Source organism: Temnothorax americanus, unplaced genomic scaffold (genome assembly GCF_048541705.1).
Source record: "Temnothorax americanus isolate GAGA-0224 unplaced genomic scaffold, ASM4854170v1 Scaffold35, whole genome shotgun sequence".
In the NCBI taxonomy this organism is placed as follows: domain Eukaryota; kingdom Metazoa; phylum Arthropoda; class Insecta; order Hymenoptera; family Formicidae; genus Temnothorax; species Temnothorax americanus.
Genome location: NW_027509496.1, coordinates 679,320 through 702,118, shown reverse-complemented (window position 1 = coordinate 702,118; position 22,799 = coordinate 679,320). Strand labels below are relative to the sequence as shown.

Sequence of the window (22,799 nt, the reverse complement as noted above, 5' to 3'; positions counted from 1 at the left end):
ACGGATTAACAAAAAAGTTTAAAAAATGTAATAGTTGTTTTTCAACATCCATAAACATAAATTGCTAATATATATGGAGAAATAGCACATATATAAGTGGGAGAAAACGGAGCTTTCTTCATATTTTAGATTTTTTTTTTAGCACACATATTATTAACATAAAATAATTTTACATAAGTTTCCAACTTTCCACGCGAAGCCAGATTCACTCCACCACAGCTTACATGGCAAAACGAGGTCTGTCTTTGTACGATTTGACATAAGTTTTCAACTTACCATACAAACTGTACAATGATGGAAATTGTTTCACCCTGTAAGCAGGAGATAGGACCTTGAGGTGGACCTTATTTTACGTGGCAAGTTAAAAACCTATATAAAACCAAACAATAATAAAGTAATATAGTATCAAAAATATAGTAACATTTACATAATAATATAGTCAGAAAAATAATGATTAAATTTGTTTTATTAATAACATTTTAATAAACAATGGCCGCTAGCTGAAACCTTTTGAAGGTTACTCAGGGTGATGATTTTGATAATATATCTCAAAATTATTGAAATCGGAAGGTGGATCCTATCTTTGCATAATTACCAGTTTAACCCATTCACTGCTTTAGATGAGAATACTCACGCGACGATATCGCCCGTCAGACGCTTTGAACCAGTTAACTCATTTGTTAAGGAAACTAGTCAGACTCTCAGAATCCAAGTCATACGGGCAAAATCGTCGCGTGAGTATTTTCGTCCAAAGCGTCTGACGGGCGATATTGTCCCGCGAGTATTCTCGTCCAAAGCAGTTAAAGGGTTAACTATACAACCTCAACACGGATAATGTCCGTTTGGACACGTAACGATTGGATACCGTATTATTGGACAAAAACTATTGGGTACAAACTATTGGACACCGCATTTTTGGACACCGCTTTAACATTATGGTAATTAACATTCGCGTAATATATGTTCGCTAATATGAGTGTACAGATAGTAGACATGTAGGTGGGAGAGGGGTGCTAGCAAAAGAGTGGGTACTCTTGCTACCACCTCTCTCTACCTCCACCCGGAGGTAGACTTCGGTTTGCGTGATAAGTTGAAAACCTATATGGAACCGTACAATGATCGAGTGAGTCCCGATTGCGCACATTACAAATCGGACACGACAATATTTCCCGATCGGACACATTCTCGATCGGACACAGTCCCGATCGGACACAGTTCCAAACGGACACAGTTCCGTTTATCACTTTTTTTTGTGATATTATCAATATAACTTTTTCTTTCAGAAAAAAATATGTAATAATGTAATAGCGTTTTTGGCCTCTTTAGTGATGCAGGATTCATCAAAGTGATAAGATGTAGTAAATTATAAAATTCTTATGTGTTAAGAAGCACGTCTGATATATCTTGACGAGTAACAGTTGAATAAATTAAAGTCAGCAACTGTGAAAAGTCATTAGAGAAGTCATACTAGATTAACAATAATGTCAAAACAAACAAACTAATCAAAGACTATGTATTCCTTATTATTTTGTCATATATCGCGTTTAAAATTTTATTAGTTGTTTTAGCGAACGGACAGAAAAAGAAGAAAGAAAGAGAAAGAAGCTGATGCAAAATCTTTTTACAGTGAGTTACAGAGGTTTTATTGATCAAAATTCGAGACACAAAGGCCAATTTATAATATTAACCTTTATATATCTTGAAACAATTCGAGTTATAAAGGTAAATGGTACGCTGGAAAAATACTTCGAGTTAATCTCCTATTTTTCTTCAACTTACATAGGTTTACTCGCATATTACTCATATTAGTCAGAAAAGTAGGTACGTATCTCAAGTTGAGATTGAGAGTCTCAACACTTTGATTTTTAACGATATGTAAATATTGTAAATGTATTATTCAATATTGTTAATTATTACGATTTATCTTTTAGTTTAGACCGACTTGAAAAAGTGTCTCTATTCGTCGTGTTTACATATGTATAGGCCGATTTGAATGCAGTTTTCATCAATTTATCATTTAATTTTTCTAGAACCAAGTAATTCAACTCAAGTAAGTATCGTTTAACTGTATAAAATATTACTAATGTTTAATGTTAGTAATGTTACATTACGCTGAAATTTTATGAGCTGTCAGAATTGACTTGCACTTTTTAAAGTGTTTAAATGTTTATATGTTTACGTATTTTTTTTATTGTGTAAAAATTTATTATTTGACGTAGGTTTATATTGCTTTCAGTTCAGGTAAATAGAAGTTTGATGAGACGATAAAATCAACAGCTAAATATTTCATTTGGGACTATTTTGATAAAAATAAAGCTACAGCAACTTGCAAAATATGTTCTAAAACATTGTCACTTAGTAGTTCACTGCCTAGAAAACAAACAGTGACCAATATAAAAAATCATTTAGAAAAAATTCATAAAGAAGAATGGCAAAAATATATTGAAGCACTTGAAGCACACAACAAATATTTAGATGCGATTAAGGTCAGAAAAGTCGGAAATACGAAAACGCCTCACGAAAATCAAGATGTTATGATGCAGTCAATTTTGCTAGAGATAATGGAACGAAAGAGAGCAACAATATGGCCCGATGATCATCCTATTTTATTACGTATCGACAAAAGTATAATGGATCTTATAATTTTCGACATGTTACCGTGTAATATTGTTGAAAGCGATGCATTTTAAAGACTGAATATTAATGATCCAAATAGCTCGTCACGATACCGAAAAAAATCAGAAAAATTCTTTAGGACATCTTTGATGCCAACTACTTACAATGAAGTTAAAAAAAAAATTTTTTGATCTTGTTTCTAGAGCCAAATGGATAAGCTTTACTACGGATATTTGGAGCAATTCTACAAAAACATGCTTTCTTATAAGTTTTACGGCTTATTTTATTAAAGGGCCAACCAGACCTTGCAGCCGTATGCTTCACTGGGACTGCCAAGCGACCCGAAGGAGACAACGGTGAACGAAAACCAAACTAGATTTAAGATTTCGACACAGCGTTCCGAGGAGGGGGAACTCAACTGGTCTAGAACCCAAGCGTTATTAAAATTATGGCTAGGGGAACGCGAACTCAGGCGCGAAAATTACCTACATAATACAATCCGACGCGATCATAGATTTAAGTATAGCGAACCAGATGCCCGTACGGCGTGGAAGCCGTCCCTGACGACAAACCAGACCATCAAGGACGGCAAGACGCAGCAGCGACGAGGGCCGAACAAGGGGAGCCAAGATGGCGGACCGTCCGCAATTTCGTTTGATTAAAGATTCTCGCGTTAAGGAACGGTCCCTGATCGAATCGGGGAGCCCGGGAAACAACCGTAACTAGAAAAGATCGCATTTCGACCGCGAGAATAGAAAATGGCGGACCGTCCGTAATCTACGAGAAAGCGATCGAGGCGTAATATCGCGCGGTGCCTGACGAAACTGTGAGACACGAGAGGGCCACATAGCCGAAAATCGCGACGATCCGATAACGGATACGCGAGTTAGGGAACCGTCCGCGAGGTTCCACTGGGTGCGTCATCTGCGAGGACAAACCGCCCCTGACGAAAGGGGATGTCCCAAGAACAAGTCAGGGCCAATCGCCGTCAAGATCCGACGACCGGGTCACGAGTTAGGGTAGCGTCCGGAAATTCGCACCAGGTGCGTCATCTCCGGGAACTGCGTAGCCCTGACAAGAGGGGAGGGCCTGATTAGGCTCCGTACCGCGCGCCGTCGAACTCCGACGACCGGGAGACAAGTTAGCGTACCGTCCGCAAACTCGCACCAGGTGCGTCATCTCCGGGAACTGAGTTGCTTTGACGAACGGAGAGAGTCTAGATAAGCGCCGTACCAAGTGCCGTCGAAGTCCGAAGATCGGGTCGCGAGATAGAGTACCGTCCGGTAGATTGCGACGCGGACGTCATCGCCGAGGAAAGACCTCGGAAAGCGGGATACCAGGTCCCAAGAACACGTCAAGATAGGTCGGCGACAGCGGCAGGCGTGGTGCTCGTCACCCGGAAATCTTTCCCAGGGAAGTCGCCCGGAATCATAAAAGGCGTGCGAATTTAGCATAGGCGCACAGGTCGGCGTCAACCGCGGACGCATATTCGAAACAGTGGAAAACCACTACCCTGGCGTCAGGACGGCCGGGCATCGCGAGCGCAACGCCCATGGAAATTTCCATGTAGACCCGCGTAAACACCGGAGCGGAAAATTACCGAGACAAACTGCGCAGTTAGGAAGCTTCTCGAAGGAGAAAGTCGCAGGGAGCGCCGGAGTGGGGGCTAAATAGCCGATGGTAGGGAGGCCGAGCGAGACGGGCCACTCGAGGCAGTCTCTCGGGGATGTTTGAGCGTATAACACGTAATAAGATTCGCTCCGTGTCGTCGCGCTAAGTCACCGCGATCGTCATACGAGTTCGAGAATTACGGCTCGCCAACATTCGTAACAACCGGGAACGCCCGCGGAACGCGTTAATTGTCGTCTTTACATTGACGAACGGCCTTTTTAGACCGAAATAACTTCGTGCGTCGTAGATAAACGGTGCGTGTGTGCCTACGTATACGAGCGTCCGACATTTTTTGTGACTTCAACTTTTGTGAACAACCAACACTCTCTGAAAAACAATAATATTGAATAAATTAAACAATATTTTTATAAAAAATATCGAGAATTTATTAAATTGGACTTACCTTCTGACGGCCTGATCCATTGTCGTCGATCACTCGAAGTCCCTCGTTGATCCTAGATTCCGGTGGCGGCGACTATCCTGATCGATGACGGCGATGATCCAGCGGTGGCAGGAACCTGAAAAAAGAAGAGAATTAGTCTAATTGATTGTTCGAGATATAGTTCGATACTTACCTTCTCGGTGGTTCAAAGGTCAAACCGAGTGGCGACCGTTGATTTCAAGGAACACGTAGCGTTGATTCGTGCCTCCAATAGTACCGTCCGGTTACAACCTAAGGTTATTTTAGGAGCTATAGCTCTTGATGAGGATCACACCGGATCAGTTATAGCCAAGAAACTTACCGAAGTAATTAGTAAGTATCAAATAGAAAATCCATGTGGCTACTGGATAACGCTGCTAATATGGGTGCGGGTATGCGTGCTGGAAATTTTACATCTTTAGGATGCGTAGCTCATACATTGCAACTTGTGATGAAAGATTCAATCTTCAAAGATGACGAAATTGCAATTCTAATAAAAAAATGTTGCAAGATTGTGTGTAGGCCACTTTAAAAGAAGCGAACAAGCAAATCGATATTTCAGTCAATTTCAAGAAACGTGTGGTTTACCAAAGCATGCTTTAATCCGAGACGTAGAGACAAGATGGAATAACATCTACTTAATGATGGAGAGACTGTTTGAGCAAAAAGTCGCCATCAATTTCTACATGGCAGAACGTGGTGGAATCGACGTCTCGACTGTGGAAGAGTGGGGTCTAATGAACTATCTGATAACTTACTAAAATGTTTCTATCAAGCTACACTGGATATTTCTGCCAATTCTGCATGCGTGTCTCTCATCATACCATTGATAGACATGCTAAACACAAAACTTGCAGTGAAGGCTGACGATTCAGAAGAGATATGTAGATTAAAACAACGGTTGTGTGAATATTACTCAACAAAAGATTTTCCTACGTAAAAAAATTGTTCACAATTAACTATTGCAACGATTATGGACCCACGTTTCAAAACCAAGTACTTAACCGATAACAAAATAACAAGACTGAAATTCTAACTTTTTTAAATCAAAGTTAAGAGTTGTCGAGAACACTAGAAAATGCTAGTAAGGCTACCAATACAATAGATGAAACTGTTGTAGCTTCAACTTCATCAGATCCAGATGACCCAGATCCTCAAGTACAAGAAATGGAAAATTTTTGGGATATGCATGATAATGATAATATGCCGTCAACACTTGAATTACCCAATTAAGAAAATTTTCCACCTTTTGATGAATATCTGAAATCCTATTTAAATGAATTTTTACTTAAAAAGAACGCCGACATTTTTCAATATTGGGGTTCAAGTTCTTATACCTACTTGAAAAAAGTAGTTACAAAGTATTTATCAGCTCCTCCTACCAGCGTAGCAAGCGAGCAATTGTTCAGCGTTGCTGGACAAATTTATGCTGATAAGAGGGCTAATTTGCTTGGGAAAAATGTTGATAAACTTCTGTTTTTAGCCTATAATATTAAACTGTTTAATTTTAATTATTGAGTTCACAGTTTGATGTGAAGAAATACTTGTATAATTTTTATTTATTATTTTGAGGTAGATTTTTTTTAGTTTTTCCTAGTTAGTAACTAGTAGTTACTAATTTATTATGTTCCTAAAGCCAAGTGCAAAAAATAATTTACTTTTGCAAAGCGAACCGAAATGTAAAGAGGACAAATAAGTAATTACTTTATTTTAGTTACATATGATTAAAATAATAAAGTATTTAAAATAATAAAAATAAATTTGTGCTTGTATTATTTAATATTTTAAACCAAAACTCCGCAAAGGCAAACACACACTATACTCTAAATAAAAAGAAAACAAATACACTATCTCAACTTAATTGCAATTAGCTATTATAGCATTCTCTTCAGTCCTATTACTCGTGTCCGAGCGTGGTGACTTCTCTTCATATACATGTGTTGCGCACGTGGATTATACACATTATGGAACCTACAGTTTAACGCCGATTTCGAACGGCACGCCGATTTTGAACAGCAATTTTTTAGAGAAGTTCTCGTGGCAAGACATACTCTCGGTGGTTTGCCATTGCCTTCCGAGAGGAGAACGAGCGAATAAAATTTTCTAGCTCTACCGCCGGGAATCAAACCCGGGACCTTTGGCTCAATAGACCAGTGCGCTGTCTACTAGGCCACGCTCGTCCCCATAGCATAGCATAGCAAATACTAATTCCTTCGGTTTCGGCTTCGGCAAAAAATTGACCTTCGGCTTCGGCTTTGGCTTTGACCAAAAATTGACCTTTGGTCGGACACTAAAATTAATTAAACTTTAAATTTAATAAATACAAAAAGCTAGTAAGAGCTCTTCTTTACCGATCGGTAAGCTACATTATGTTGCTATGTAGTCTATACATTATTGGGGTCTATTTTTTAGATGGAATTAAAATACTAGTCACAGAATTCTCCCATAATAGTTTTCCAAGTCTGGGACTACTTTAATCACAACAGGATAACCTCTTTAACGCATGTGATCAACGTATTCTCGCTACCGATAAATATGTACAATCAGTACAAAATTATCTCATTCAAAAAAGGTAAAAAAGGGGCCAACGTACGCACAGCGTATGTTGTAAATCTAAAAATCTAACTTAAGTGGTAGTAGCTTATATTTCTCTTTAACTTATTATATCACAAAATTGCGTTACTTAACACTCAACCCAAGTGATATATATAAATTTAAAAATTCAACCTAAATGGGGTAGTAGCTTTATTTCCCCTTAACAAAATTATTATATCACAAAATTACGTCACCTAACTTAAACCCAACTGATATGTATTTTTCAAAAAAATGTATAAAATCTTTAAATTGTACCAATTACATCAAGATACACGGTAATGTCTCGCGCCAAGTACACGCAAAGCGCACGTAAACGCACGAGTTGCCAGTACCCGAGATTTTGAGATCTCAATGACGAGTGAACAGATCAAGTTCTAAGTAGGCTTGATCGATAGCTTGAGTTTGAATTATATAATAAAAGTGTTTTTATTTTTTCGCTACGTGCCTTATGAGGGGAGATATTACAATGCAAAGTCCAAAATGTTAAATTTTATAATTAAGAAACGTCGTCGTCGTCGTCACCGCCGCCGTACGATTGCTTTTGTCTCGATAGATGGTGTTTGAGAACATCTCGAGCGTCCCCCGGGTCCCCTTTATGACAATGTTGCTACACTGAAAAGAGATAGCATATACGCGTACGTGTGCGCTCGTCGCTCAGTGCGTATACAAATTTTATTGGCAGCAACTCGGAATAGCTAGGCATTGGTGCATCCAAACCAATCCCTTAAATTCTTGAGCCAGGATACTTTGCCAATATTCTTCTTCTTTCCCTTTATCTTTCTTTGTATTATTAATTAAAGAAGCGCAGCCTCGCATTATGTAGCCCAGGTATTGAAGCTTCCTCTTTTTTATGGTGCTTATAATTTTGCATTCTTTTTGTATTTTACTTAGTACTTCGACGTTGGTAACCCTGCCAGTCTAAGGTATACGCCACATTCTGCGATAGTACCACATTTCGAAAGCTTGCAGCTTGTCCAAGTATATCTTTTTGAGAGTCCAGGCTTAGTAGAGTAGTGCGGAGAATACGTAGCAACGCAACATTCTCAATCTTATCCCTAGATCAATGTCCCGATCAATAAATAACTATTTCATTTTTATAAAAGCTGATCTGGCTAGTTCAATTCTCGTTCTTATTTCTCTTGTTTGGTCACTCAATTGCTTCATCTACGCTTCAAAATATCTATAAGTCTTCACATTTTCTATGACGGTGTTTGCAATTTTTAGACTTAACTGGTTTTGATTGTGTGGTGACTTCGTAACTATCATTAACTTGGTTTTGTTAAAATTGATTTTCAATCCGTACTCAATACAGCAATTATTTAACTTCTCTAGTATATGTTATATGTCTTAGAGATTGCTCGCTAACAGGACAGTGTTATTGGCATCTCTCATGTTGTTAACGTTTCTCTATTTATAATTATACCTGCTGCTTCTTCTTCCATGGTTTCATTAAAAATAGTTTCGCTGTAAAGATTAAACAGGAGTAGAAACAAAATGCATCCTTGCCTTACACCACGGCAGTTTGGCGCTCATATAGTTGATAAACTCGTCTTCTAGTGTTAGTAGTTGCGTTAGTCAGTAAAAGTTAGTTCTGAGATAGTATAGTAGATTAGTATATTTGAGATAGAGTATATTAATGTCGGTAACTTAGATTTCAAGTTGAAGACTCGCGCGAAACGTCGGCAGATCGCGTTCAATACTTTTGTCAATATTCGCGCGACTCATCCGACTCGTGCTGCCCGTCCGCGGATGGCATCCCCAGTTATGGAAACAATTGGTACTCGCTTGCGACGTACTTCACAGGGGCGCGAGCCGGAGAGTGCCGGAGCACTCACTCATCACTCGGATGTTGTCAAATTCGGACGTTCATCGTTACACATTAAGATCTTCGTGCCTTGCCTGCCTGCCTGTGCCTGCTTGCTATTTGCTTTCTCCTGCATCGCCTGCCTGAACGCACGCTCAACCCTTGCCTGCCTGCTTTGCTCCTCCCGCAACTACGGAGGGCTCGCTGCCGAACGGAAGGACGAGATCCACGGCCAGGAGGGCCGGGCAACGATACGGTGAGTCGCTTTTGTCGTAACTTTCTCGCTGCATGCATCGTGCACACCATTCGCTTTCGTGAGGGGCCGATACCCCCTTCTGGTCCTTCGAAATCAGCATTTTACAGACCAATTCGCGAATCCGGGGATATCTTAACATCCTCCCGAGCATTGGTCCTTTGAGCCGGATGTTCGCGTTAGCAAATTACCGCCGACTTTTCGCTTATCACGCCTTGTTCACTGATTCGCTAATTTCGCTAACTCTTGTAATCGCGCATTGCAATAACACGTGGCGCGTGGTGATTTCTAGTCTCGCGCGATATCTCTCGCTCGCAATTCTCATTTCACGACGAGAATACTTGCGTGAACTTCTCGCCGTAACACGTGCCATAGTCGTTATCTGCATCAGTCGTAAATTAGCCAATTGTTCGCTCTTGTGATAGCGAGATGCAATAACGCGTAGCTTGTCGATAGTCTCCAGTTTTGCACGATATCTCTCGCTAGCAATTCTTTCGTTTTGCTTCGCAACGAGAATACTCGCGTGAATCTTTCGCTCGTCGTAAAACGCGTCGTCGCCGTTATCTGCATTAATCGTAAATTCCGCAATTGACGCGGCAATTAGTCAGACAGTGGTTGTTAACATAGTAGCCGAAATATTCAGCCCTCGAATATTTTTGGGTCAGCCACAAGTTTTCGCATAACTGTCGGCGGCCTTGGCGCTCGGTCACGGGCCGGCCGCGTGTATACAGTTTTTTCAACATAGACTCGCGCTTAACAATAACGCGCTACTCTATCTCTCGTAGTTGCTGAGTCTGCTTGCGACGCGACTCAAAATACCTATTATTTTCAATCGTTGGAATTATATTTGTTCTCGATCGAAAATACCGCCAGGCCCTGGTTTCCGGAATAATTTGGCACTCTGGCATATATATAATCTTTAGATATTATAATTACAATTGTAATCGCCATTACAAAAGACGTCGTCGTAATTAATGCTCGTGTCGTGGATTATTGCTCATGTCGTGTATGTGCCACCTGTCGTATATGCACTACTCGTGGCGTAACACCGCGCGCAACACATATTGCTGAGACTTGATTAAAATAAATGCTTGAGTGCATTTCTCGTCGTAACCGGGTACCTATGCCAATCTAATTGATAATTTAATGATACAACTATCTTATTATTAATTTGTACATTCCTTGCAGCCCTCTTGCTTGAAATATACTGTTTGATTCCCGCCTCCTTGCGTTCGCGTTTCCCGATTTGTGCGTGAATCAAATAATCATTTTCGATATTGCGCGAATAATACGATTTACTACATTGTATTGGAAGAATATTTTTTCGTGGATATTCCATCGTGCCTTCGTGTAGGCATTCGAACCGAGCCATCCGTTACTCATCACCTTGGCGAACGGAACAGTGTTGTTGTTTTTCTGGCATTCCGAATGCGAAACCTATTGTTCTCCGGTATTTGTCGATTTTCGGGCTGAACCGAGTTGTCATCGCTTCGAGCTCACGTGAACTCTCAACCCAGTGCGCGTGTTCCGCTTTATTTGGTTGATTTTAGTAGTCGTGTTCCGAGCATCATAAGCCGGAGCCACATAATTAAACGCAAGTTGTGTATACAACGCATGAGGGAGATTCATGAGCTGTCGATGCTCGCCGTGGACAATGCCACCCAAAGACCGCATTTTCTCGTTAGATCCCACCGTAGCTAAGTTGATCGCAGATTTCGAGATCGCACACCTCAAGGTGTCCAAAACGCCTCGGACGAGGAGTTTGCCGCGGAGGACGCGATTCGCAGGGACTTCGACGAGATACGCTTCGCGATATTCGGGCGTTATGAAAAGTTTGTGGGCGCCGACCGAGCGACCCCTGCGCCTCCTCAGGCGCCGGCCCAGACGTCGTCTATCCGACTGCCCAAAATCTCACTTCCGCAATTCTCGGGAGATCTCGCGCTTTGGCCCTCGTTCATCGCGCTATATAATGTTTCCATTCACGAGAACCGTAATATCTCTTCCATGGAAAAATACCAATACCTGATGGCCTCGTTAGGAAGAAGCGCTCAATGTCGTTAAGAACCTCCCCCTTTCAGACGATAACTACGCGATAGCTTACGACTCCTTAGTTTTGCGATATCAAAACAAACGAGATTTGACGGATTACCATGTGGATTTGATGCTGAACGCCGGAGTCGGCCGCCTCCCTGCGCACGCTGTTGGACACAACAGAATACGCGGGTTTACCAAGAATACGCGGGTATTGAACCTGTTGGGGTTTCCTACGGACTCTTAGGACTACCTACTTCTCAAATTCTTGCTAGGAAAACTCCCTTGTTCGCTTCGCGAGAAGTTCGAATCCGAACACCGGGCGGAAGAGATACCTAAGTATACGCAGCTAACTAAATTCCTCTCAGATCACTGCCGGGTTCTCACGTCCGTATTGGGCCTCTCAACCATTTCGCAACCGCATCATCTTCGTCGAAAAATCCCGCGTCGGTCTCGTCGTTCGTGACTCATACAGCAGACCGTCCTGTCTGTAAGGAGCAACATTACGTATCAAAATGTTCTCGGTTTCTCAAACTTTTGCCAAAGAAGAGACTTTCTACCGCTCGCGATTTGAAATTATGTCTCAACTGCCTTCACTCGGGACATGGCATGAAGAATTGTCCTTTTGCGTGGACATGTCAATCCTGCGGGATAAAGCACCATACGCTCCTGCATTTCGAGCAGAGCTCTATTCCACTCCTGCGGCCGGACCGGTAACCGCGATTTCTGCCGCCCAGGACACAGCGATTGTTCTTAAACTAGAAAATAAACCGCTTGTGACGATGACTAGTCTCGCCAAAAGCGTCGTACTGTTGTCGACCGTCCAAGCAGAGGTGATAGATTCACACGGCAACGCGTTCCCTGTACGCGTATTGTTAGATAGCGCGAGCCAGGCCAATTTTGTTACTGAAGGCTGCCTCCGAAAAAGGGGCTTTCGTCGGACCAAGCACAGTGCTACGGTATTCGCGTTGAACGAAACTAAAGCCGCCACCACGAAGGGCCTTACGTCGTTCGTAATTTGTGCACGCAATCGCGACGATATTCATTTTCCAATCGAGGTCACGGTTCTGCCGCGCATTACATCGCCGTTGCCTAATATTAAGGTTGCAGTCCAATCGTGGAATCACTTAAAGGGATTGTCGCTCGCAGATCCCGAGTATTATTTACCCGGCAATATTGACATTTTACTGGGAGCAGAATCGTTTGTCTCAGTCTTACGTAATGGTCATCGTATAAGAGAGGATAGAAAACCGGACGCTTTCAACACAGTATTTGGCTAAGTCTTGACGGGCGCGGTATCTCCGTCGGTACAAGTAGCACCCCTGCATATGTTCGCTACCACTCTCGAGTCGATCGAGACCGCAGTGGGTCAGTTTTGGGACTTGGAAGAAGTATCAGAACACACTTCTTGTTCAGAAGAAGATCGTCGATGTAAGGAGATCTTCGCAAAGACTACTTATCGTGACCACTCGGGTTGCTTCGTAGTTTCGTACGTCTTTGCGTCGGATCCTCCTACATTTGTCGACTCGCGTTCTATAGCTGTTAGTCGTCTCCGCGCGCTCGAGCGCCGATTCAAATCAAATCCCGAATTTAGAATTAGTTACAATAATTTTATGCAAGACTATCTCGATAGCGGTCATATGGAATTAATGAGTGATCCATTCCCGTTGGATGGTTATATTTATTATTTGCCTCACCATGGCGTGTACAAACTAGATAGCACTACCACTAAGCTGCGGGTAGTGTTTAACGTCTCGTCAAAGTGCCCGAACGGTCTATCAATAAACGACACTCAGTGGTCCGAAATTACAGCAAGACCTATTCGCCATTCTGCTTAGATTTCGCGCCGAAGTGGTAGCTCTGATCGCAAATGTGAAGCAAATATTTCGTCAAATATGGGTAAACCCGGAGCAATGCAACTACCAACGCATTGCCTGGCGTTTCTCGAAGTCGGATCCTATCTTGGATTACCTCCTCAAGACAGTTACGTTCAACTTTACTTCTTCCCCGTTTTTGGCGATCTATTGCTTGCTCCAGCTAGCTCTCGAATATCGCACAAATATCCTTTAGCTTTCGCTGCATTATTTGAGGCGCTTTATTTGGACAACATCGTGGCTAGCGTCCGTACGGTGGAACTGGCTCGCGCGCTTCAAGATCAATTGTTATCGCTACTCCGGAGCGCCAGCTTCGAACTTAGGAAATGGGCGAGTAGCCATCTTGCCGCGTTGGATGGGCTCGACCCGCAGTTATGTAGCCAATCCGTGTTATCGTTTGAGTCGATCAAGGATCAATCACTTAAAGTAATAGGCCTTCGTTGGCATTTGCAATCCGATAGCTTCGGATTTCAAATCAATCCTTTGGATCGCAAATGTACTAAACGCACCATATTGTCGGAGGTAGCGCGTATTTTCGACCCCTTGGAATTCCTGGCTCTACTCACGTTTATTGCAAAATGTCTGATACAACGCTTGTGGACGCTGAAGTTGGAGTGGGATGACGAGCCTCCGATAGATATCTGTCGCAGTTGAGAACGCTATCGAGCTGAGTTCGAAACATTGGTTTCCCTTCGCGTTTCTCGCACGTTTGATACGCGCAATGTAGTTCGTTGTGAGCTTTATGGCTTTTGCGATGCCAGTGAGCTGGGTTACGGAGCAGTAATTCACTTACGTTTTGTTGCGCGAGATGGTGTAGTAATTCGCTTATTCTGTGCCAAATTTAAGGTACCGCTTCGGCCTATTACAATACCTCGTTTGGAGCTCTGCGCAGCTCTTCTTCTCTCAACGTTGATCGCGTACGTTCGTCAAGTCCTTCAGGGACATCTTACTATTGATGCCGAATATTCCTGGTCAAATTCCGAGGTTGCCCTTGCCTTGATTCGCTCGTCTCCACATCGGTGGAAGACGTTTGTTTGCAACAGTGTTGCTCGCATTCAGGACAACGTACGGATCTCAGCTTGGGGCCACGTCGATATCGAGTCCAATCCGGCGGATCATTGCTCCCGTGGATTTTTTCCCCGCGACTTAGTGACTAATTCGATCTGGTGGACTGGCCTCGCGAGGCTCATTGACTTTGAACCCACTCAAACAACGGCATCGGAAGTTGAGGATCTTCCTGAGGAGGAAACGAATTCTTACGCCTTTGACACAACAGATCCTGCCGATGCCACTATTGTGGATTCGCTTCTCGATCGCTTTTCGTCGTTGGACAAACTCATCCGAGTGCTCGCGTATTGTTTACGCTTTGTTAACCGACTCAAATCGAACTCGCGCAATAGAACACTCGCGGTAGATCAAATCGAATTCCATTCGACTTTACTATTTCTCGTGAAATTCGTACAATCTTATTGTTTTGCAGAAGACATCAATAGATTAAAACGTTCTCGGGGTGGGCGGTAGATAACACATTCCGCGATCTTCTATGAAGCCAGGCACCCAGCATTGTTACCTAGCAAACATTGGCTAACGAAACTTATAATAGAGCGCACTCATCGTTTACACTTGCATCCGGGACATCGAGCGTTACATTATATCTTGTCGCAGAACTTCTGGGCGAATCCACGTACGGTACAACCTCCCATGGCGGATCTGCCACAGGATCGTGTCCGTCAGGCTAAGCCCTTTTCGATCGTTGAGCCATTTTTGGTTTACAATCGTCGTTTTTGCAAAGCAATCCTCCGTTCAAGGCTTACGTGTGCCTTTTTGTTTGCTTTGCTACAAAGGCAGTTCATTTAGAGCCCGCCTGTTCTTTATCTACTGAATCGTTTCTGTCAGCTCTGAGGCGCTTCACTGCGAGGCGCGGTTGCTGCTCGCGAATATATAGTGACTGCGGCACCAATTTTGTTGGAGTTCAGCTGGAGCTTGTTAATTACATGCAAGTTCGCCTCAGAGCAGGAACAAATTCGGTGGTCGTTTAATCCTCCCTCTGCGCCACATTTCGATGGCCTTTGGGAAGCGGGGGTCAAGTCGATGAAGTCCCATCTAATGCGCGTAGTAGGAGCGCAGATTCTTACCGTAGAGGAATTCAGCGCTCTCATAACACAAGTAGAAGCTATCCTGAACTCCAGGCCCTTATGCCCTACTAGCTCCGATCCTAACAACCTCGGGGTACTCTATCCGGGGCACCTCCTCACCTTGGAACCCCTCGTAGCCGTTCCGTATCCTGACCTGGATCCGGTGCCGATGAGTCGACTTGATCGATGGCAACTGGTTCAGCACATGCACCAGCGATTTTGGAAGCGTTGGCGGTACGAGTATTTGCACACGCTTCAACAGCGCCCTAAATGGTTGAAATCGTTGTCTACTGTACTTCTACTAAAAGATAAATATGTTTATTGACTCCCCTCAGGGTTGCAAGGTGTTTTTGTAGGGACGTTCCCAACCCTTTATTCAATTCTCACCCAATACTACCCTTCTCCTCTTACTTAACATTTTGGACCAACGGCTTAACGTCTCTTTCCGAAAGCCCAGTTTGCTCCGCACAAGAGCCTAACCTGCATGGAGGGCGCAGCTTTCAAAAAAACATTCCATGTTTACATGACTCTAGTGGACTCGAACCTGGTTAGTAGATGTTTTGACAGTTCTGTCCCGGGAGCTCCAAGGGGGGAGTGGGGCGGGGGGAACTCGAAGGCGAAAGGAGGCGACTCGTTGGTGAAGGGGAAGGGGGGGGAGCGGGGGGCGGGGTCGGCGAGCGTGTCGGGACATGTTTATTAAATATTAATAAACTTATCTCGTATTGACAAGTGGTACCGCCGAGGGGGGGGGGGAAGGTGTCCGCGTTCTACGCCGAAGGTGGTCCGCGGTGGGGGGGGTTATCACATTATCGGCGCGGGGGTATTACAAAAGCGCTGTTCGGCTGCTGCAATTTTATCGGCGAATATAAACAAAACAGTGAGTTAGACACTTGACTCTGCAATGATCTCACCCTTCTAGAACATGCGAGCCGCCATTCGGTTACGGCGTTTCACTACAAAAGCGAGCGTCGATGGTCCGACGACGGTTTAAAGATAAAGTAGCCGAGGCAAACAATTGATAAAATTTGTCACCGATGACGATATAACCGTTGCGGAGTCCTCTTTATGTTTTTTTCTAGGAAGAGCCGCTGCCGATTACGATTTAACCGTCGCGGCGGTATTTGGTTATTGGACAAGTTATTGTCCGTCTCTTATGCAACATATGTATATGTGCATGTGTTTCTAATTTTTTTTATACACATGTCATGCATGACTTTTGTGGATGATACGTAACAAAAAACTGTCCTGACACGCGTCTGTTACTGCTCGCAGGTGGGTAAAAAGTCGCCTAGAGAGAAGAAATATAATAGTTTATATCTCAACGATGATAAGGGCGAGCGTCGACGTTCGTTAGCGTTCTCTTTTTCTCGCGCGGATTTAACTTAATAATTATTATTATTTAAAATATTATTATTATGAAATATACTTAATAATAGTGAAGAAAGCGGAAAAATGAATAATAAATGATATATATATATATATATATATATATATATATATATTTAGTATATATATATATATATACTAAAAAAATGTGTAATTGTTCCTAAATTACAATCTTGAAATATCATAACATGAATTATTATCTACATGTTTAAAATAGAATAGTTTTAAATAAAAAATTAAGCCGTTCTTATTGAAACATGAAACAAGTTTTTGGAAATATTTCTCGTTCTGAAATTATCAAATAACGCATACTGCGATATTTGTCCTTAATAAGCTATAGTTGTTTGAAGTATATCTATCACTTAAAAGATTAATTGTAGGATAGATTCTTATTTTCTATTTTGATTATTATTCTTTTATTTCGTAAGTTGTGTTAATTAGAATTATTAATTGTGGTAAATAGTTAGCCTACTTTCCCGCTGAGCAAAAGAATGTGTCACTAGTCGCGGAAACGGCCGTAGTGTGGCGTAGCGAATGTGGTGTGCGTGGAGAGCGTGCGTGCGGGCAGATCGCGCGTAGCTAGCGAGGTGTGTAGATCGAGCAAAGCGTGATTGAGTTAAGTTCTTCTGTTCTCGTATATACTCTTAAAGAAATACATTTTTATTTACTATCAACTGTGGGGAATTATAAGGACTTTCCTCCATCCTGGTCTACTCTTCTACATCTTCCCACATATATTATTGGGGGCTCGCGTCCGGGATATACGAGTGAATCAGAAGAAGAAGACGAAAAGATGGCGACGACGAACGACGATCAAGCGACGGCGAACGACGAGAAGAAAGACGAGACTCAAGTGGAAGCCATGACGGTGGCTCAACTAAAAGAAGAGTTAAAACGACGTAAATTAAAGACGACGGGCAACAAGGCAAATCTCGTAGAGCAATTCAAGGCGGCATTGTTGCTCGACAAACAAAAAGACGAAGACGAAGACGAGAACGACGAAGACGAGAGCGACGACGACGGCGTCCTAACGGATAAAGAAGACGACGAATCTGATTCTAGCCACGAATCGGACAACGACGAACGACGAGGGAGACGGCCACAGAAATCATCACGCAGACGCGGAGAATGTGTATTAACCTTCAAAGATGTGGAAGACTCGATAGACACGTTTAGTGGTGACGATGGCAAAAATGTTAAACAGTGGATCAAAGACTTCGACGAAACGGCGATTCTCTGTAAATGGAACGACGTACAGAAAGTGATCTACGCAAGGAGGCTTCTCCGGGGATCAGCAAAACTCTTTATAAAGCACGAGGCACGAGTGAAGACGTGGAAGGACATTAAGGCTGCGTTGAAACGTGAATTCGCGCAGAAAGTCGATAGTCACGATGTACATTACCATTTGCAAAGAAGAAAGAAGAAAAGCGACGAAACCTACCAAGAGTACTGCTACAAGATGATGGAAATTGCAGCCAAAGCAAAAATAGAAACCAGTGCGGTAATACGATACATAGTAGACGGTATACACGACGACGAGGTAAATAAGGTTATCTTGTATGGTGCGGCAAGTATTTCCGAATTAAAACGTAAGTTCGAAGTGTACGAAGCAATGAAGACCAAGTCGAGATATAATAAAGTAGACGATAAGAAAAAGAAGTCGACGCGTTCCGAGACTGATAAACAAGAGTGTTTCGTGCGCGACCGAGGTACCCTCGAGACACGAAGTATGCCGGGACCACCCTGTCCAGGGCGCGGGGCAAGAACCAAGGAGGTAGCGAAAAGAGGAATATTACAATAGAACAAAACTGAAATTGATTTTGAAATAGCGTATAGAAAGGCTAAATGGTATATTCCTGACTTTTAATAATCACAGTAATTGAATATTTATAGTTGTCTAATCGTTGATATGTGACAGATGGAAAGTGGTGACAAATCTGTGGCCAATGGGAGCTCGACGATTATTTCTTTGTTGGGACGATCCGGTATTTTAGGCAAATTTTAGCATTATGATAAAACATCCTCAGAGTTACAAAATTTTGTCGAATATGCCAATTCAAGAAACATATAATACTTATGATACTGATATATGGACACATTTTAAGAAAACTTCTCAAATACCCACTTATCATGTCTCAGCAGTATTGTTAACACATTTCTGTTCTATTAAAATACATGATATTCACAATTTAATTGTACTCAGATGGGAATTAATAACTCCTCACTTTCATTACATAAAATTTACATTTCTCTTTCTTGAAAAAAATCACAAAATATTTCAAATTGCAAAGGATGTATTTGCAAAATTTAAAGCATTTATCGCATGTCGCAATACCTGGTTTTCAACATGATGCCGATTCAAAGGGACTCATTTTTTATAAGTAATAATAAATATAAAAAGAAATATTTATTAATATTATAAATTAATATAATGAGCAGGCGCTGGTCCACAAAAGGCAGTTCCGCCAATGATGATAAATATGTATAATAAAATCTTATATATTTACCTAGAGTAAAAATTTTTTAGTTTAACATTGAACATAAAAATACTTATTTCCTCAGATTTAATTGCTGCATAATATATTTATATTAACGCAGAATATATATATTATAAATCTATATATATAAAGGAAGATGTCCTGACTGACTCACTCACTCACTCACTCATCAACGCCCAGCCCAAACCCCTGAACCGAATTGTTACCAAAAGTATATAAAATAGGGGTAGAATTTTCCGGGGAGTGCCACTATGTGTATAGTTTTTTGTTACCAATTTTTTGGAAACCGGTTTTTCTAATTTTTCTAATTTTTCGGGAAATAATTCACCGAATTTCAAAGAATTGTAGATCAAACAAGGGTAGAATTTTCCGGGGAGTGCTATAAAGTGTATAATTTTTTGATACCGATCTTTTTGGGAACCGGTATTCGACAATTTTTCATTTCTTTGGGAAATAATTGACCGAATTTTAAAGAAATATATATGAAACAGTACTAGAATTTCCGGGGATTGTCATAATGTGTATAGTTTTTTGTTACCAATTTTCTGGAAACCGGTTTTTCTAATTTCGTTTAATTTTCGGAAAATAATTGACCGAATCTCAAAGAATTGTATATGAAACGGGGGTAGAATTTTCCGGGAAATGTTATAAAGTGTATAATTTTTCGTTACCGATTTTTTTGGAAGCCGGTATCAGAAAATTTTCAAATTTGGGAATTAATTAACCGAATCGCAAAAAATTATATATGAAGTAAGGGTAGAATTTCCCGGGGAGTGCTATAAACTGTATAGTTTTTTGTTAACGATCTTTTTGGGAATCGGTATCTTTTTGGAAATTGGTTACGAAATTTTCCAGAGCGGGAGAAAGAGAGAGAGTGAGAGAGAGAAAGAGAAAGAGAGAGAAAAAAAGAGAGAGAGAAAGAGAGAGAGAGAGAGAGAGAGAGAGAGAAAGAGAGAGAGAGAGAAACTATTTGCGTGTTTTAATACACATGTTCTCCGGGGCGAAGGCCGGCGGGGCATGCTAGTATGACTATAATTGTGTCGTAAAAAATAGCGCGAAATTGTTTAGTCTACGAGATAACACCCCCCTTTTCCTAGAAAAATGTTGTTTACGACAAACATGTCCCGACAGGTTCAATGTGTCATCGACAAAACACGCTCCCTACGCAGTGCGCTATCGAGTTAGTCTTACCCATTGTACGTCGCCTAGCGGCGTCGTTGCGAACGAGGCCCCCGCAACCCGACGGACCTCGCGGCGCAACCGCGGACACCCCGCGGCCCCCGTGGACCCCCGCGGACCCCCACGCAGACCCGCGGCGCGACCGCGAACGTGAATGGATCCATAATAATCATCCTGTAGACAATGGATGCTATGCGTTCGTATAATTATCGTTAGACATATTTTGTTTATACATTCCAGCAGCTGGACATGGGCGCTCGCATCGTTATAGAATTGAAGACTGCATAGAAATTGTTTACCCTGCAGTAAGAGTATGTATATTTAATACCGTTGCGTGCGAGTCGCCCGGTATGCTTTTCGAACTCCAAGCTGAAGCGTGCAGCGAGCAGTCTTTTAATAAACGATCGTCGTTATTTTCGTGAGTGCGCGAGTGTGAATAAGTGTCTGAGAGAGTCACGGACTCACTGTCGGCTTGGGTGTAACATTTTTTGAAAAAGCATACCGGGGCGGCATGCACGCAACAATACATAATTGTATATTATATATATATTTAAAAATTAACCATTCTGTTTTAACGCGTTACATTGGATATAGGTCGACAACGTGCCGGTGCACGAGATCCCACTTTTTCATATGGTGAGGGTTCGGATCCCTCACAGACAGGTGTGTATAATATTTTTTCACAGATTTTAAATTTAAAAAAATTAAAAAAAAAATTTTTTTTAACCTTATTCACTCCAACGTGTTTTCTGCCCTTTTTAATCCTCGCATCATAACTCACGAACGAATTGGCAAAATTTAATGTTTCAAAGCGCAAATTAAAGCTACTACTTTTAGCTTTAATTTGCGCTTTGGAACATTAAATTTCGTCAATTCGTTTGTGAGTTATGATGCGAGGATTAAAAACCCGTTGGGACACGAAAAGGCTGGTTGGAATGAATAGGGTTAATTTTTTTGTATAATTTGTTTTCAACCAAACTTTATATATTTCGATGAAATCCGCATTCGTGAATTTATCAACATACATAACCAGCGTTTGGTACGCTGGTTCAGACAAGTAGATGTTGAGCACAATAACGAAATCTGGGACGTGTCGAGAGACAAAGACATTTATGGATTTCGACGACTGTTCGAAATTGAACACGAGTTCGAGAGAAAAGAAGAAATGTGGTAATTTTTTAAAATTTAAAATTTTATGAATATATATTTTTATGCTTAATTCCATATATATATATATATTGTTGCGCTTGTCCGCGCGTTCGCTGCTCACTTACTCGCGCACACACACTCGCGAACGCGGCGCGCAAGCCCGTTGCCGGGAATAAGTATTCTCGGATGGAAGAGAACTGGTTTAATCAGCAAATATAGTTTTTACAATAGAACTCGTGAACACGTCCGAACGGTCCAGCTGTTCAAGAACAAAATCTCACAGTCATTCGGAAAATCAATAAATCAATAATTAAATATGTCCCGTTGTCAAGGGACGCGCTTCGACTCGAAGCTTCCGCAGAGCGCAGCCAAGTTCAGCCCACGGGTAACGGGTGTCACGGCACGGGCGCAACAATATATATATATATCATTTATTATTTATTTTTCCGCTTTCTTTACTATTATTAAATATATTTCATAATAATAATATTTTACATAATAATAATAATTAAGTTAAATCCGCGCGAGGAAAAAAGAACGCCAAAGAGCGTCGACGCTCGCCCTTATCATCGTTGAGATATAAACTATTAAATCGCTTCTCTCTAGGCGACTTTTTACCCACCTCCCATAACCGCCGTTAAATTTAGTCTCATCGTGGCCGCGAACAGTAACAGACGCGTGTCAGGACAGTTTTTTGTTACGTATCATTCACAAAAATCATGCATGACATGTGTATAAAAAAAATTAGAAACACATGCACATATACATATGTTGCATAAGAGACGGACAATAACTTGTACAATAACCGAATACCGCCGCGACGGTTAAATCGTAATCGGCTGCGGCTCTTCCTAGAAGAAAACATGAAGAGAACTCCGCAACGGTTAAATCGTCATCGGTGACAAATTTTATCAATTGTTTACCTCGGCTATTTTATCTTTAAACCGTCGTCGGACCATCGACGCTCGCTTTTGTAGTTTGTAGTGAGACCCCGTAACCGAATGGTGGCTCGCATGTTCTAGAAGGGTGAGATCATTGCAGAGTCAAGTGTCTAACTCGCTGTTTTGTTTATATTCGCTGATAAAATTGCAGCAGACGAACGGCGCTTTTGTAATACCCCTGCGCCGATAAAGTGACACCCCCCCCCCCCGCGGACCACTCTCGGCGTAGAACGCGGACACCTACCC

The 22,799-nt window shown here is 41.8% G+C and overlaps 2 protein-coding genes and 1 long non-coding RNA gene across 3 annotated transcripts in view; all 3 read right to left on the bottom strand.

The window, feature by feature from the left end:
* LOC143901664 (uncharacterized) overlaps positions 1-22,799 on the bottom strand; it is a 202,359-nt gene that overhangs the window by 104,710 nt on the left and 74,850 nt on the right. The gene's annotated exons all lie outside the window — the stretch shown is intronic.
* LOC143901586 (uncharacterized) overlaps positions 1-22,799 on the bottom strand; it is a 70,327-nt gene that overhangs the window by 13,037 nt on the left and 34,491 nt on the right. The window lies entirely within an intron of this gene.
* Positions 461-5,147, bottom strand: LOC143901669 (uncharacterized). The gene is made up of 3 exons (XR_013258154.1): positions 4,863-5,147; positions 4,691-4,805; positions 461-4,614 (listed from the first exon to the last, which is right to left on the bottom strand). It is a non-coding gene; the product is annotated as an uncharacterized LOC143901669 (long non-coding RNA).